Consider the following 15,980-nt stretch of genomic DNA (forward strand, 5'->3'; position numbering starts at 1 on the left):
ATTTAACCCAGCGCAACGATATACCGCAGCAAGCAGTATGCAGTCACTTTCAGCTCACTTCATTACACATCATAACTGTCCTAGTGCTTTCCTATTTTAGTACTGGTGCATTAAACGTGCATTTACCGCTGAGTTGAATTAATTAAAAATGAAAGGCGACAATCCTTAGGTTGCTGTCTTTCAAGCTGTCCAAGTGGCAGCCCATTCTGCACAGATCGTAGTCAGACAAGCTGCTTCTGTGAGATATCAAATTTTGCCTCATACCCTGTATTCTCCTTAAATGGCAGCCAGTGACTTCTTCCTATTTTGTCGGGCTAAGAAGCCATTTCAAGGCAGGCATTTCCAGAATGGCAATGAGGTTATTTTCAAAGTGGAAAAGTTTCGTGAACAGCCAGGACGCAGATTTCTACAACCCAGGTCTCCGCAAAATCATCAGTCGTTGGGTAATAAATTTTTACAGTAAAGGGTGAATATTCAAAGAAGTGCTCACACCGTCACTCAGTTCCATGGCCGCAGCTTAACTTTTTTTCTGAGTGGTAATTAAAAACTTCGTGACTACCTCTTCTAAAGTTGGTCTCCAATATTATCTCTAAATCAAGTACGCCACATTTTATATTGGTTGCTGATCCTTCTTTTATTTAGGAAATAGAATGCAAATGTTCCATCAAGCGCTAGTCGCATCACAAACATCTTGGGACACGAATTACCAGGGTACCGCACTCTCAGCGGCATGCGTCGCATTGCACTGGTTCTGGCCCTCGCTTACGCTGTGCGTCATTTAAGCTGTGACAGCGCTCAGAAAGAAACGAGCGGGGCTTTTGCGCCGCCCTGAATGCGGCCGCAATTTTCCTGAGCGTCTCCCAGGGCCATCTGTCTTGCCGCAAGACAACAGCCTCACCTCTGGAGCCTCCAGCGGGACGCAGCTGCCGTTCCGCACGGCGGCTTGCGCCTGCATCCACAGCTCTGCTCGCACCAGTTTGCAGCTCTTAGGACAACACGCCATCAAGATGCATTTAAAATATAAGCGTTCGATGTATTCTGTCTGTGTGGTGTAGGAAACACAAGTATAGTAGTGATAACTACATGAATTCCGGAGTTTGTAGTGGAGATATCATGTTTTAGTGACACACAGGGTGAGCCCCGACTCGACTGACAAATTTCTGATTTTCTTCAGAGAGACTCTCTAAGTTTTTTGGCATAAGGGACCAATGACATCCGGTGGCTCATTACAAAGTTATAATATAATTTATTCGGTTCCTTCCCCGAGTTACCGTCACAGAGTGAAAATGCCTGTAATATGCAATCACGAAAACATTCGGCAGAAAATACAGAGCAGTGTAATAACCCTGAGACGTACTGTGATGTGATTACCGCTCTCCATTCAATTCAGTGAACATACGAGGTGCGACAATAAAGTAATGAGACTGATGTGGAAAAAAAGTTGCTTACGGTTTAGTCAAGTTTAGTGTTGTCTCCTTCAAAGTAGTTCCCTCCTGATCGCACACACTTTTTCCAGCGCTTTTGCCATCGGACATGGATGTGTGTGATGTCCTTGGGTTAGTTAGGTTTACGTAGTTCTAAGTCTAGGGGACGGATGACCTCAGATGTTAAAGTCCCATAGTGCTTAGAGCCATTTGAGCCATTCGAGTCATCTTCTGTAATATCCTCCAAGACCCTCGTCACAGCCTTTTGGACATCTTGTGTTGTTTGAAAATGGTGTCCCTTGACAGCCGTTTTGATTCTTGTAAATAGAAAAAAGTCCCACAGAGCGGTATCTGGTGAATAAGGTGGCTATGGCAGTACTGAAATTTGTTTTGAGGTTAAAAATTTCTGTACTAACAGAGCAGTATGGGTTGGAGCATTATCGTGATGCAGAATCCAATTATCAGCAATGTTGGTACGGACACGAAGAACTCTTTTATGAAGTCTTAAAAAATTTCTTTGTAGTAATATTGGTTAACAGCTTGTCCAGGAGGCTCCCACTCTTTATGAACAATTCCCTTGGAAACAAAGAAGCACACAAGCATACATTTCACTTTTGACTTTGACATGCGAGCTTTTTCTGGTCTGGGTGATCCCTTTGAGCACCATTGCGAACTTTGGCATTTTGTCTCTGGATCTTACTGAAAAAACCAACTTTCATCTCCAGTGATAACACGGCTCAACAATTCTGGATTGATTTCTGTTTGCTCTAATAGATCGGCTGACACATTTTTCCGTGTTTCTCGCTGTTGTGGTGTGAGAATTTTGGGGACTATTTTTGCACAAATCCTTCTCATACCAAGATCTTCAGTTATTATTAGATGAACCGTTTCTCGATTAATGTTCAGTTCTTCTGTAATCATTTTCACGGATAATCTTCGATCAGATAGTACGAGCTCACACACCCTGGCCAAGTTGACATCAGTCTGTGAGTTTTATGGTCGTCCATTGTGGTCTTCATCTTCAACATTCGTTCTGCCTTCACTACACATTTTATGCCAACGAAAAACTTGAGCTCTTGACATAACCTCCTCTCCAAAAGCCTTCTGAAGCGTACTGTAAGTTGTCATAGCGTTTTCACCCACTTTAACGCGAAAATAAATGGCATACCGTTGCGCAGTATTATGCGTTTCCATTTCCGTGACGAGAGACACAAACACGTGTTAACTTATTACAGCACATCTCACGACTGAGCAGTTGCATCGATGTGCCGCTTGGACTAGAAGCAACTTGCAGACCAAGGTCAAAGATATGGTGCCTACGCAACCCTGCAGGGTTGCCACATCTTGCAAAGAAAATCAGTCTCATTACTTTATTGTCGCACCTCGTATACATGAAATGCAAACCATCAACTCCTCTATCTCATTCATACTGCTGTGTGCAAGTACAAGTATTAACTTGTAAATAGCATTGTCGTGGAGAAAAACCACAAACGGAACCAAGAAGTGCTGAATGTAAGCTTGAGGGCATCTTCTCTGGTCATCGGGGAATAATTCGAAGCGGGTTCCAACACGTAATTCTACTGTAGTCAGTGAGATTCCGGGCCGAAGACGTGTATGGGTCTGACAGCGAAAGGATACCAGCCTCACTGTCGGCCACCATACGGCCCTACAGTCAGGAGTGATGGCCTGGGGTGCTGTTAATTTCCATAGCAGGACACCTTTGGTTGTTATCCGAGACACCCTTACAGCACAGCAGTATGTCAACGATACTCTACGCCTCTTTGTTTTGCCCTCAATGGCGAGCCATCCTGAGGTTACATGTCAGCAAGATAATGTCCGCCCGCACAAAGTTTCTGCTGCTTGTCTTCGGGCTTGCCAGACCCTACCTTGGCCAGCAAGGCCGTCGGATCTCTCCACAGTTGAGAACGTTTGGAGCATTAAGGACAGGACATCCAAAAACTCTACCAATGCCAAGCAGAATAACTGCTTGCATAAGGGCCGGATGTGGACCATCACATTACTGGCTTGTTCAGTTTGTGAAGTTCTTTCTTCTTAATAAATCATTCAATTTTCCTGAAACTGTAATCATTTGTTTGTTTGTACATGTACATCACATATACCGATTTCATCCCATTCGGATAATTCTTTAATGCTCCGTCTTTTTTTTTTTCTCAGAGTGTATTTCGTGTAGCCCAGGAGTGAATAGAAGTGCTTGCACCAAATGAAGCACATTTCTTCGATACAGCTTCCTTGACTTAGTAGCTCCCAGCGTAACGCAAGCTTCGGAGTGCACAGTACGGGTTAATTAATTACATTTCAGTTACCCACATACTTTCTATTACTTAAAGACAGTTTATATGTACAATATCGTTTATAATCTAAATTTTCACGTAGACTTAGCATAATTCTCGTATTTCCATATTCACCGACATTTTCTTCTGCGTTGAGGAAAAGCTTGAAAATAAATTGAACAGTAATCAGTTCTTTACGATAACCCCAGTTGTTTCGATATTATGGAGGTATAGATAAAATTTTAGCTATTGTTTCGAAACCAAATACCATACTGCAACGCGTTTAGCTCCTTCTGATTACATGCACTAGTAAAATTTATCTTAATTAATGTGCTTATTTGTAATTTGGTCATTCATGAAATTCTCGAAAGAATACATCACCCAGTAACACATCAGGTGCAGACATCATCAAATGTATCGCACGAGTGACGTCACTAAAACATGAGAATTTAGGTGCTGGTGAACAATCATATGCCACTGTGATGACGCCACCTTCTGCAGGATAAGGAAACCTGGAGTGGAATATCCCAGTGACCTCATTAGAGACTTATCAGATGCTGGGATTGGGAGAAGATGAAAATCCGCCGGGTTCTTTCCAAAGGAGCCGTCCCTACATCTCCCTTCCACATTTCAGTGAAACCATGGAACACCTGAATCTGGATGGCCAGGCGAATATGTCAACCGCCGTCCTTCCGACTGTGGGCCCAGTGCGTTCCCACTGTGTCACCTCGCTTGGTCCTTTTGTTGGGAAGGGAATCCCTGTGTTTCCTCATCTCCTCTTTGAATCATGAGATTAAGCAATGTTCCCAAACATCAGCATAAAAATGTTGTATGATAATTCTGTCATCGAATAAAAATGGACCGACGAAAGTCGTTTTAGAACGGCACATAATATAGGCGCATATAGACTGTTACGTTTGGTCTCAGTGACAACGCTGAGTATCCGGATATTAGGCCTACTTAGATTTGTGTCAATCGTTCTGATTCCCATCTGCGAACTCTCATCCTGAATGTTAACAACCATACAATTTTCGTAAATTGTTACCTTGTAATGGCGGCAGTAGAGCTTGTGATATCCATATTCTTTTCTCTTTTTAATGTTATTTTTATCCCTTCGTCCAGTATGGGCGGGTGTGGCCTGTCAGCGGTACAATATTCCTCTCTTCAGCCAAGTAAAATTGTAAAAATATAATAAAGACGAGAAAAAACATTACGACTATTTTTCCTTTTTAAATTAAAAATTAAATACACAACTAAAAAATTGTTGTTGTTGTGGTCTTCAGTCCTGAGACTGGTTTGATGCAGCTCTCCATGCTACTCTATCCTGTGCAAGCTTCTTCATCTTCCAGTACTTACTGCAACCTACATCCTTCTGAATCTGCTTAGTGTATTCATCTCTTGGTCTCCCTCTACGATTTTTACCCTCCATGCTGCCCTCCAATGCTAAATTTGTGATCCCTTGATGGCTCAGAACATGTCCTACCAACCGGTCCCTTCTTCTTGTCAAGTTGTGCCACGAACTCCTCTTCTCCCCAATTCTATTCAATACCTCATCATTAGATACGTGATCTACCCATCTAATCTTCGGCATCCTTCTGTAGCACCACATTTCAAAAGCTTCTATTCTCTTCTTGTCCAAACTATTTATCGTCCACGTTTCACTTCCATACATGGCTACACTCCATACAAATACTTTCAGAAACGACTTCCTGACACTTAAATCTATACTCGATGTTAATAAATTTCTCTTCTTCAGAAACGCTTTCCTAGCCATTGCCAGTCTACAGCTAAAAAATTAAAATATATAAATTTTAAAAACACTGAAGCATTGCACTTCCACTTAAAATCTCAAGGATCTGAGCTGAGAGAGAAGTATGTCGGGTGAAGAGAATGTGTTCCATACGGTTGTGGGGTGTGGGTAGGAAAGATAGGGGTCTGTTAGGAAGAAAAACTATGGAGATAAAGGTAGGTGTTGGGGTGGATAGCGGGAAGACAGAAGTTGGGAAAGATAGGGGTGAGGAAGAGTCTGGTGTTTGGGTAGAGTAGCGGTAACAAGAGGAAAGGGATAGGAATGGATTCAAAGGGAAAGAGGAGCCCTGATGTGGAATGGGAAGGCTGAACTTTGGTAGGAGGAATAAATATGGGGGCAGATTTCATTTTCTCGGAGAGGGAGTTGGCTGAAGTTGATTTGGGATACGACATGGACTGTGTGTAGGTGTAGGGACGGTGGGACCTGCTTGTATAGCTGCAGCAGGCTACCTGTGTTGGCGATTAGAGAGGAGACAATGGGGGGGTTATTGGAATTTAGTTTGAAGATAGTATGGGAGATGCGGCGATGCTGGATGTGGGTGAGGAGTGGTGGGACTTTGATGGGATGATATGAGATCCGTTTGATAGCAGGTAAACGGATATGGAAAGCGGGACAGAGCGCATGGTATTCGAGGATTTGGAAGGACTTGCAGAACTTCTTTGAGGTGGATATCCATGCAACATTTGCATAGCAGAGGATGGGTCGGATCAGAGTTTTCTAGGTTTGGAGAATAATGGAAGAATGTAATCCCCAAGTTCGACGCGTTAGCATTTCATTCTATTATGGGTTTTTTATTGGACGATTAGTAGGTGAGATTTCCACGTTAGTTGGCGGTCATGGGCTAGTCAAAGATATTTTACTGTATTCGTTGACTGAACTGGATGGTAGTAAATGGTAAGGTGAAAGTTACAGGGACGGAAGGTGTGGTTGGTTTGCCCCATAATTTTTTTCTGGGTTTTGGAGATGCTGACCTTGAGAATCCATTAGTTACACCAGGAAATATACCGATTGAAGTGGATTTGGAGGGATCGTTGGGATTTATGGAGTGTAGAGTAGAGGGCGAGGGGAGCGGTGTCATCGGCATACCGAAGGAAGTGGACTGGTGAAGGTGGTTTAGGCACATCAGCAGCCTAGAGGAGAAAAGGGGGGGGGGGTCGAGCTTTGGGGTATTCCTGCAGTAGGACGGAAAGTATGGAAATTGGGAATGTTAATAGTGGCAAAGGATGCGCGATCAGATATAAACGAGGCAATAAAGTGGATATATTGAATTTGCATTTGTCGGGAGTTTGAAAGGGAACTCACAACGCTACACACGGTAGTACGCTTTCTGTAGGAAGAGGGAGACAAAAATAGCGGATTTGCAGGAACTGAGCTGGCGAGACTTCTACTACCTTTTCATGTACAAAACAGTCCTCCGCCGGCCTTTTATGTCGGTATGTTTGGTCTAAATCCAGGGACTACTGTATGGATTTTGATACGGGGTTTTGACTCAAAAATTATATCACAAAGAATATTTGTGTATGTAATTTATAAATATTTCGAGTAATCGGCTGAACTATGATGAATTCAATTCTGCTGTCGCTGTGGGAATGGTGCAATTGCCATCTAGCAATGAACCGCAGAAACACAAGATAGGAATAAGGTGGATTAAAGAGCGGTAAGACAGGGAGTCGGGGCGTGGAAAAGCAGAAGTTTGAACGCGATAGAGTAGCAAGAAAATCTGAAAAGGGAAATGTGAAAGCTGAGTCTAAATATGAAGTGAAATGGAAAGAAGACAACGACTTCTGGTCAGATGAGTGTAGGATAATATCAACAGCAGCAGAATATGGTATAAAGAGAGTAAGGTTGGTTATGAATAGGAATCTTGGGCAGAGGGTGAGTTACTGTGAACAGTTCATTGGCTGGAGTGTTCTCGTCAGAATCGGCAGGAAACCGACACGGATGACGATAGTTCAGGTATAAAGTATATGCCGACATCGCAAGCCAAAGGCGAAGAGATAGATACTATATGAGGTTATTGAAAGGGTAATTCAATACGTAAAGAAAGAATATGGGCTTGGTATTAGGGATGAAAGAGGAGAAAGACTAACTGAGTCCTGCAATAAATTTCAGCTAGTAATAGAGAATGTTCAAGAATCAAAAGGAGGTACAATTGCAAAAGGCCGGGACATACAGGGAGATTTCAATAAGATTACATCATGGTTAGCCAGAGATTCCGTAATCAGATATTGAATTCTAAGACCTATTAAGGAGCAGATATAGATTCAGATCACAATTTAGTACCGATGAAGGGTAGGCAGAAGTTTAAAAGATGAATCAGGAGGAATCAGTATGCAAAGAAATGGGATACGGAAATACTAAAGAATGAAGAGAGACGCTTCAAGTTCTCTGAGGCTATAGATACTGCATTAAAAAATAGCTCACTGGGAAGTTGACCTGAAGAGGAATGAGTAATCACGGAAGTTGGAGAGAAAACGTAGATACAAAGGGGGTAAATGAGAAGAAACCATGGGTAACACAAGAAATACTTCAGATGATCGTGAAGAAAGGGAGTACAAAAATGTTCACGGAAATTCAGGAAAACCGCAATACAAGCCTTAAAAACGAAATAAAAAGGAAATGCAGGGAACTTAAGGTGAAATTGCTGCATGAAAAAGTGAAGAAACCGAAAATGAATTATTTGTCAGAAGGACTGACTCAGCATATAGAAAAGTCAAAACAACGTTCGGTGCAATTAAAAGCAAAAGCGGTAACATTGAGTCCAATGGACATCCCACTGTTAAATGCAGAGGGGAGAGCACATAGACAGAAGGAGTACACTGAAGACCTCTATGAGGGAGAAGTCTTGTCCGATGACGCGATAGGAGAAGAAACAGGGGTCGATATAGAAGAGACAGAATTTAAAAAAGCTTTGGAAGACTTACGATCGAATGCGGCAGATGCGATGGACAACACTCCATCAGACTTTCGAAAATCGTTGGGGTAAATGGCAAAAAACTACTATTCACTTTGGTGAGTAGAATATATGGGTCTCGTGATGTACAAGCTGACTTCCGGAAAAACATCATTCACACAGTTCCTAAGACTGCAAGACAGGTCACGAATCCAAGTTGCTGACCAAAATAATATACAGGAGAATGGAAAAGAAAATTGAGGATGTGTTAGATGGTTCAAATGGTTCAAATGGCTCTGTGCACTATGGGACTCAACTTCTGAGGTCATCAGTCCCCTAGAACTTATAACTAGTTAAATCTAACTAACCTAAGGACATCACACACAGCCATGCCTGAAGCAGGATTCGAACCTGCGACCATAGTGGTCTCGCGGTTCCAGACTGCAGCGCCTAGAACCGCACGGCCACTTTGGCCGGCGGATGTGTTAGATTACTATCAGTTGGTCTTTAGGGTAAAGGCACCAGAGACGAAACTCTGACGTTGCGGCTGATAATGGAAGCAAGACTGAAAAAAAAATCAAGACACGTTTATACGATTTGTGGCCCCAGAAAAAGCGTTCGACTATGTCAGATGTTGCAAGATGTTCGAAATTCTCAGGAAAGTAGGGGTAAGCTGTAGGGAAAGACGGTTAATATACAATAAGTACAACAACCAAGTGGGAACAATAAGAGTGGAAGACGAAGAACGAAGTGCTCGGATGAAAAAAATGTGTAAGACAGGGACGTAGTCTTTAGTCCCTACAGTTCAATTGCTACTCTGAGATTAAGAGGTTGCCACAGTAGAGAAAATCGTGGTGTGCCGCATCAAACCAGTCAGCCCCATGCCCTACTTTCTATATTTAAGAGGCAATGACGGACACGAACGAAAGACTGAGCACTAGGATTAAAATTCACGTTGAACGGTTATCAACGACAAGATTAGATGCTGACGTTACTGTCAGAGAAACCGAAGAAGGACTTAAATAATGAACATTAGCTGAGAGGAAGTTCCCGTTGAACTTACACCAAGATTGGGGACCACAAAGTAAAAAGGCCATTCCTAGTCGAAATAAGTCTGCTAGTACCAAACATAGACCTTATTTGAAGAAGAAATTTCTAAAAGTGTATATTTAGAGCACATAACTGTACGGAAATGAATTGTAGACTGTGGGAAAAGAGGAAAAGAAACGAATCGAAGCATTTGGAATGTGGTGCTGGAGAAGGGTATTGAAAGTAATTGGAGTGATAGGATAAGAAATGAGGAGAGGAACACATGGAAAACTGACATCAAAAACAGGGTATGGTGATAGGACACGTGTTAAGACATCAATGAATAACTTCCGCAATAGAGTAGAAAATAGGGGAAGACAGACAGCAGAATATATGAAACAAATAATTGAGGACGCTGTGTTCAATTGCTTCTCTGAGATGAAGAGGTTGCCACAAGAGAGGAATCCGCGTCGGGAGGCATCAAACTGAACGGGAGACTGATAAAAAAATCATCACATCACTGTGGAGAAACAAATGTGTTTAATATGGCCAAAGCCTTAGCGCCTTTCTTCTTAAGTTCCGACTTACTAACGAAAACCGACATTATAAAGCTACACTGCGCAGCTATGTTGTATGACTGCACAGACTGCGACGTAGTCCCAGAAAGTCAACTAGAAGGACTTCAGGTTGATCAGAACAAAGTCTTAAAATTGACACTCGAAGCTGCAGTATGGGAGCACAGTAAAGCCATCCATTGATTTACGGAAATGCGGCGAGAAAAGACAATAATCTGAGGTGCACGAGCAAAATTATTCATCAAGATGACCCTCCTGCGAGATTCAGTACCCTCTATACAAGAGCTCTACGCAAGAACTAAAACTATAAAACGCAACCTGATCGAGATCGCTTTAAAATTCCATCATGCCTGATCATAGAAAAATGAAAAATTAGAAAAGAAACTAATATGGTACAGGATCCAGTGACAAGCTAGGAATTTTAGTTGTCATCTAATAAGATTTCAATGTTGTTTATTTCTTTTATTTTGATTAAATGTGTGGATTTAGCATCTGACAGATTTGAAAGGTGAAGAAAAGGAACAAAAGAAACTAGGCAGGGATCCAGGGCTCGACCTACCCCTCTTTAAAAACCTGAAAAAAGCCCTGACAAAGTTCTGGATCTGCTCAACAGCACAAGGGATCAGCTCCGTTGAGGTTTACCAAGCAGTATTCTCACATGATGATGGCGGCCATTGATATATCTCTGAAAGCAGTAAATATCGGAAAATATCTAGGAACAACAATCTCGAGCGACCTAAAGAAGAATGACCACATGAAACAAATAGTGGGAACAGCAGATGCGTATTTGATGTTCATAGGAAGAAAGAAATGACCTACAAAACTCTTGTTCAACCGATTATTGTTCAGCCGTTAGTCTTGTACCATTACTACACTGACTGACAAGGTCCCACGAAGCGGACGCAAATCGTCATGGGATCTTTTAGTAGCCGCGAGATCATTACAGAAGTGTTCAACAAACTCCAGTAGCAGGAGCTGCAAGAGAGGCGTTGTGAATCATAGAGACATTTACTACTGAAACTTCGAGACTGGTCTACAAAACTCTTATTCCACCATTACTAAGTATTTTCATTAGTCTGGGACCTTTTCGAGACTGAGTTACTAGAAGAGGAAAGCCCATTGGACCTGACAGGATACCATTTCGATTCTACAGAGTACGCGAAAAATCTTGCCCCCCTTATAACAGCTGTGTACCGCAAGTCCCTAGAGGAACGGAAGGTTCCAAATGATTGGAAAAGAGAACAGGTAGTCCCAGTTTTCAAGAAGGGTCGTCGAGCAGATGCGCAAAACTATAGGCCTAAATCTCTGACATCGATCTGTTGTAGAATTTTAGAACATATTTTTTGCTCTCGTATCATGTCATTTCTGCAACCCCAGAATCTACTCCGTAGGAATCAACATAGATTCCGGGAACAGCGATCGTGTGAAAACCAACTCGCTTTATTTGTTCATGAGACCCAGAAAATATTAGATACAGGCTCCCAGGTAGATGCCATTTTCCTTGACTTCCGGAAGGCGTTCGATACAGTTCCACACTGTCGACTGATAAACAAAGTAAGAGTTAAAGGAATATCAGACCAGCTGTGTGGCTGGATTGAGGAGTTTTTAGCAAACAGAACACAGCATGTTGTTCTCAATGGAGAGACGTCTACAGACGTTAACGTAACCTCTGGCGTGCCACAGAGGAGTGGTATGGGACCATTGCTTTTCACTATGTATATATATATATATATATATATATACACATATATATATATATATATGACCTAGTAGATAGTGTCGGAAGTTCCATGTGGCTTTTCGCGGATGATGCTGTAGTATACAGAGAAGCTGCAGCATTAGAATATTGCAGCGAAATGCAGGACGATCTGCAGCGGATAGGCACTTGGTGCAGGGAGTGGCAACTGACCCTTAACATAGATAAATGTAATGTATTGCGAATACATAGAAAGAAGGATCCTTTATTGTATGATTGTATGATAGCGGAACAAACACTGGAAGCAGTTACTTCTGTAAAATATCTGGGAGTATGCGTATGGAAGGATTTGAAGTGGAATGATCATATAAAATTAATTGTTGGTAAGGCGGCTGCCAGGTTGAGATTCATTGGGAGAGTCCTCAGAAAATGTAGTCCATCAACAAAGGAGGTGGCTTACAAAACACTCGTTCGACCTATACTAGAGTATAGCTCATCAGTGTGGGATCCGTACCAGGTCGGGTTGACAGAGAAGATAGAGAAGACCCAAAGAAGAGTGGCGCGTTTCGTCACAAGGTTATTTGGTAAGAGCGATAGCGTTACGGAGATGTTTAGCAAACTCAAGTGGCAGACTCTGCAAGAGAGGCGCTCTGCATCGTGGTGTAGCTTGCTGTCCAGGTTTCGAGAGGGTGCGTTTCTGGATGAGGTATCGAATATACTGCTTCCTCCCGAGGAGATCACGAATGTAAAATTAGAGAGATTCGAAAGCGCACGGAGGCTTTCCGGCAGTCGTTCTTCCCGCGAACCATACGCGAATGGAACAGGAAAGGGAGGTAATGACAGCGGCACGTAGAGTGCTCTCCGCCACACACCGTAGGGCGGCTTGCGGAGTATGAATGTAAATGTATATGTAGACGTAGAAGATGTAGTTAAAATCCAACGAACAGGGCGCGTATCGTCATGGGATCGTTTCGTCGGTGCGAGATGATTACGGAGATCCCAAAAAACTCCGGTTTGCAGTGGCCGCAAGAGAGGCGCTGTGCATCACGGAGAGCTTTGCTATTGAAACTCCAAGAGAATGTGTTCCGGTAAAAGTAGGACAACATATTACGTTCTCCCACATGCGTCTCGCATATGACCACCATAATAATATTCCAACAATTTGTGCCAACACGGCGCTTTACCGATAATCATTACTCTCACCAGACATTTGCGAATGAATCAGAGAATCTAGATTTTCCTTCCACGATATTGCAGAAAGGCTTGGCAGAAATGTAGCCACTACACGCCATTGCTGGCAGTGGTGGTCACGGGAATGTACGGTCGCAAGAAGATCGGGCTCCGGGCGGCCACGCCACGTGGCACTACCGAAAGGCAAGACCATCATGTTCAGCGTGTGGCTGTGACGCATCGTACTGCCCCTGCAGTAGCAATTCGAGCAGCAGTTGAAGCCACAGTGACAAAAAGGCAAATCGGTTACTTCAAGCACAGCTCCGAGACAGACACCCAGTAGCGTGTATTCTACCGACGCCAAACCACAGCCATTTTCGACTTCAGTCGTGTCCAACGAGATGCCATTGGAGGCAGGGTGGAGGTCTGTTGTGTTTTTTGATGGAGCCTGGTTCTACCTCTGTGCCAGTGATGGCCGTATATTGGTCAGGAGGAGACCAGTTGAGGGCCTGTAACCAACCTGTCTCCGGCCTAGACACACTGGACTTACATCTTTACTTATGGTCTGGGATGAGATTTCTTATGACAGCGGGGGTACTCTCGTGGTTATTCCATGCGTCCTTACTGCAATTTTTGTACGTCAGTCTGATGATTCGACCTGTTGTGTTGCCATTTATGAATAGCTCTCCAGATTGCAGAGGATGTTTTCCAACAGGATTGAACCGTAGTTGAGTCCGGCTCTTCGAAAAGCGCGCCAGGTAGAGTGCTTTCGCTTCGCGTCTAGTGTTTGCGGTGGCGCTTTCGCTTTGGCACCTTCGACCATAAATATAATAGACTGGTTCTGACGTCATCTTCGTGGCTCCAACATCTCTGGACTAAAGTCACGTGAATGTTGGCAAAACATGGTTGTTTCGTGTTGCGCTTATGGCTGTACTCAGCGTTTTGTCGGGGGAAATGGCATTACATTTCACGTTTGTTTCTATGATAGTGCAGATGCGTTTATTGAAATCTGCTGAAGTGACTTTTATATGTTTTTTACACTTGAAATAGAGTATCACGCAAATTAAAGTGTTGAAAGTGATGCTTGTAAAGGCAGACTCATATTACATTTTGGAAAGTATCTGTGATAATTCGGTTACAGAAGTAAGTATAACTGTTTCTCGTTCCTACTCATAGGTTCACTAAGGATGAAAACCGAAGGCAGCTTTGGATACAGGCCCTGAAACGGAAAAACTTTAAGCCATCTGCACATACGCTCCTTTTTGTATATACAAGTGAGATTATAATAAGGTAAGAGCACCTATAGTCAACACATGAAGAGAATTTTTTTCTACCTTCTAATACTATTAAATAAAGTAGGCTCCAAAATTATTTTCTGAAACTTCAAAGTCTCACCTTTCATCTAAAATATCATTTTTTTAAACTGATAGTTCAAACTTTTGCAAAAATAGTAGGAACTGAACTTTTGAAGTGCACTTAAAATTGATACTCTAAAATGAACCTGGTCCTAAAGTCGACAATTTTGGCACCTATAGTTGACATAATTCCCATATCCCATTTTCTTTTATAAGTGACTAGAGCTCAAAACGCGGCGAATCCAATACTTAAAGTTTTGACACGAGCTCACTCTTACTGTTTAAAAGAATTTTAACGACATTTTACTTTAATTGAAAGTTTATAGTAATTTTGTCCCGCTGCCCACCAGAGGGGCGTTCGATGTATTTGTTAGATTTTATAAATGGTACTGTGAACAAATCCAGGTCAAATGTAGTTCTGACATAATTGTTCGCAAATAAAAAAGTAATTTTTGTTGGAGACGTTTGGCAGTCAATTGAGAAATGTGGGTAAAATACGATACAAACGTAGGATGGCAGACAGCTGATTTGAAATCCCGCCACGTTTTGCCAACAGTCGCGTGGTTATGTTGGAGCCACACCAGCCCTATAGCTTCTGCACAGCAAGGCCAGTCTACTAGTATCTATGGTCGAAGTTTGGCGCGCTGTTTGGATCGCTATCGCCCCCTGGCGGGAGGTGGAGCAAGTGTACGGTCGAGTGACGATCTAGGAGTACGTACTGGGCGGTGACCGAGAGAGGTGGTGGCGCGAGCGGGGCCCCCTTGTTAGGGTTCGTCAACTGCTCGCCACGTGCTTTGCCCGACCTCTTGGCTGTCAGGGGCTAAGTCTGCCTTACCCGCATGTACGTGGCTTACGAAGCTTACAAGCCGTGGTGCAGGAGATCAGCGCTTGGGACCGTCTATCTTCTTATCGGCCGTTGAAATCACTGGCAGCGGTTGACTCTGAGGAGCATTTGGAAGTGCAACGTGTTCCCGGCGTTATGGTAGAGTGTGAGAAGTTTACTGTTTTTATGTAACAGAGTTAATTATTATAAACGGGTTTTTCAAGTTCTAGTGAAGTGTATGAGTTTCTTCACCAGTGGTTTTGTTGGGGTCTTCCCACCACAGCCGGCCGGAATGGCCGAACGGTTCTACGTGCTACAGTCTGGAACCGCGCGACCGCTACGGTCGCAGGTTCGAATCCTACCTCGGGCATGGATGTGTGTGATGTCCTTAGGTTAGTTAGGTTTAAGTAGTTCTAAGTTCTAGGGGACTGATGACCTCAGCAGTTAAGTCCCATAGTGCTCAGAGCCATTTGAACCATTTTCTTCCCACCACAGTTTTCGTTTGCCTGTTCGCGGGAATGTGGTAATTGCTTCTTGGTCGGGCTGTTTTATTCACACCTCGATTGGGTGATTTAGGGTCGGTGTCGCGTGTCTCTGTGGTTCGGAGTCTGTGCAGGAACCGCCCTTGCTACATCTTCTGGTTTTGGGTAACTCGGGGAGGCGTGGCTTGTAATGGAAGTTTTGGGGCAGATCTGATGTGGCCCTGTAGACCACCAATAACTATTCCGCCTATTGTGATTTGGGCCCCTTTACACGTGTCACTCTCTCACCGAGCTGAGGAAAATTTATTTGCGAACTGCCTTTAATATGAAGGTTTGTGCACTAGCTTATTCACATTTATCTTGTAACAACTGACAGGTGTAATATAAGTTATTCAACTGGCGAGAGACAACCATTTTAGCTTTGGTACAAAC

Source organism: Schistocerca piceifrons, chromosome 3, assembly GCF_021461385.2.
Source record: "Schistocerca piceifrons isolate TAMUIC-IGC-003096 chromosome 3, iqSchPice1.1, whole genome shotgun sequence".
NCBI lineage: Eukaryota > Metazoa > Arthropoda > Insecta > Orthoptera > Acrididae > Schistocerca > Schistocerca piceifrons.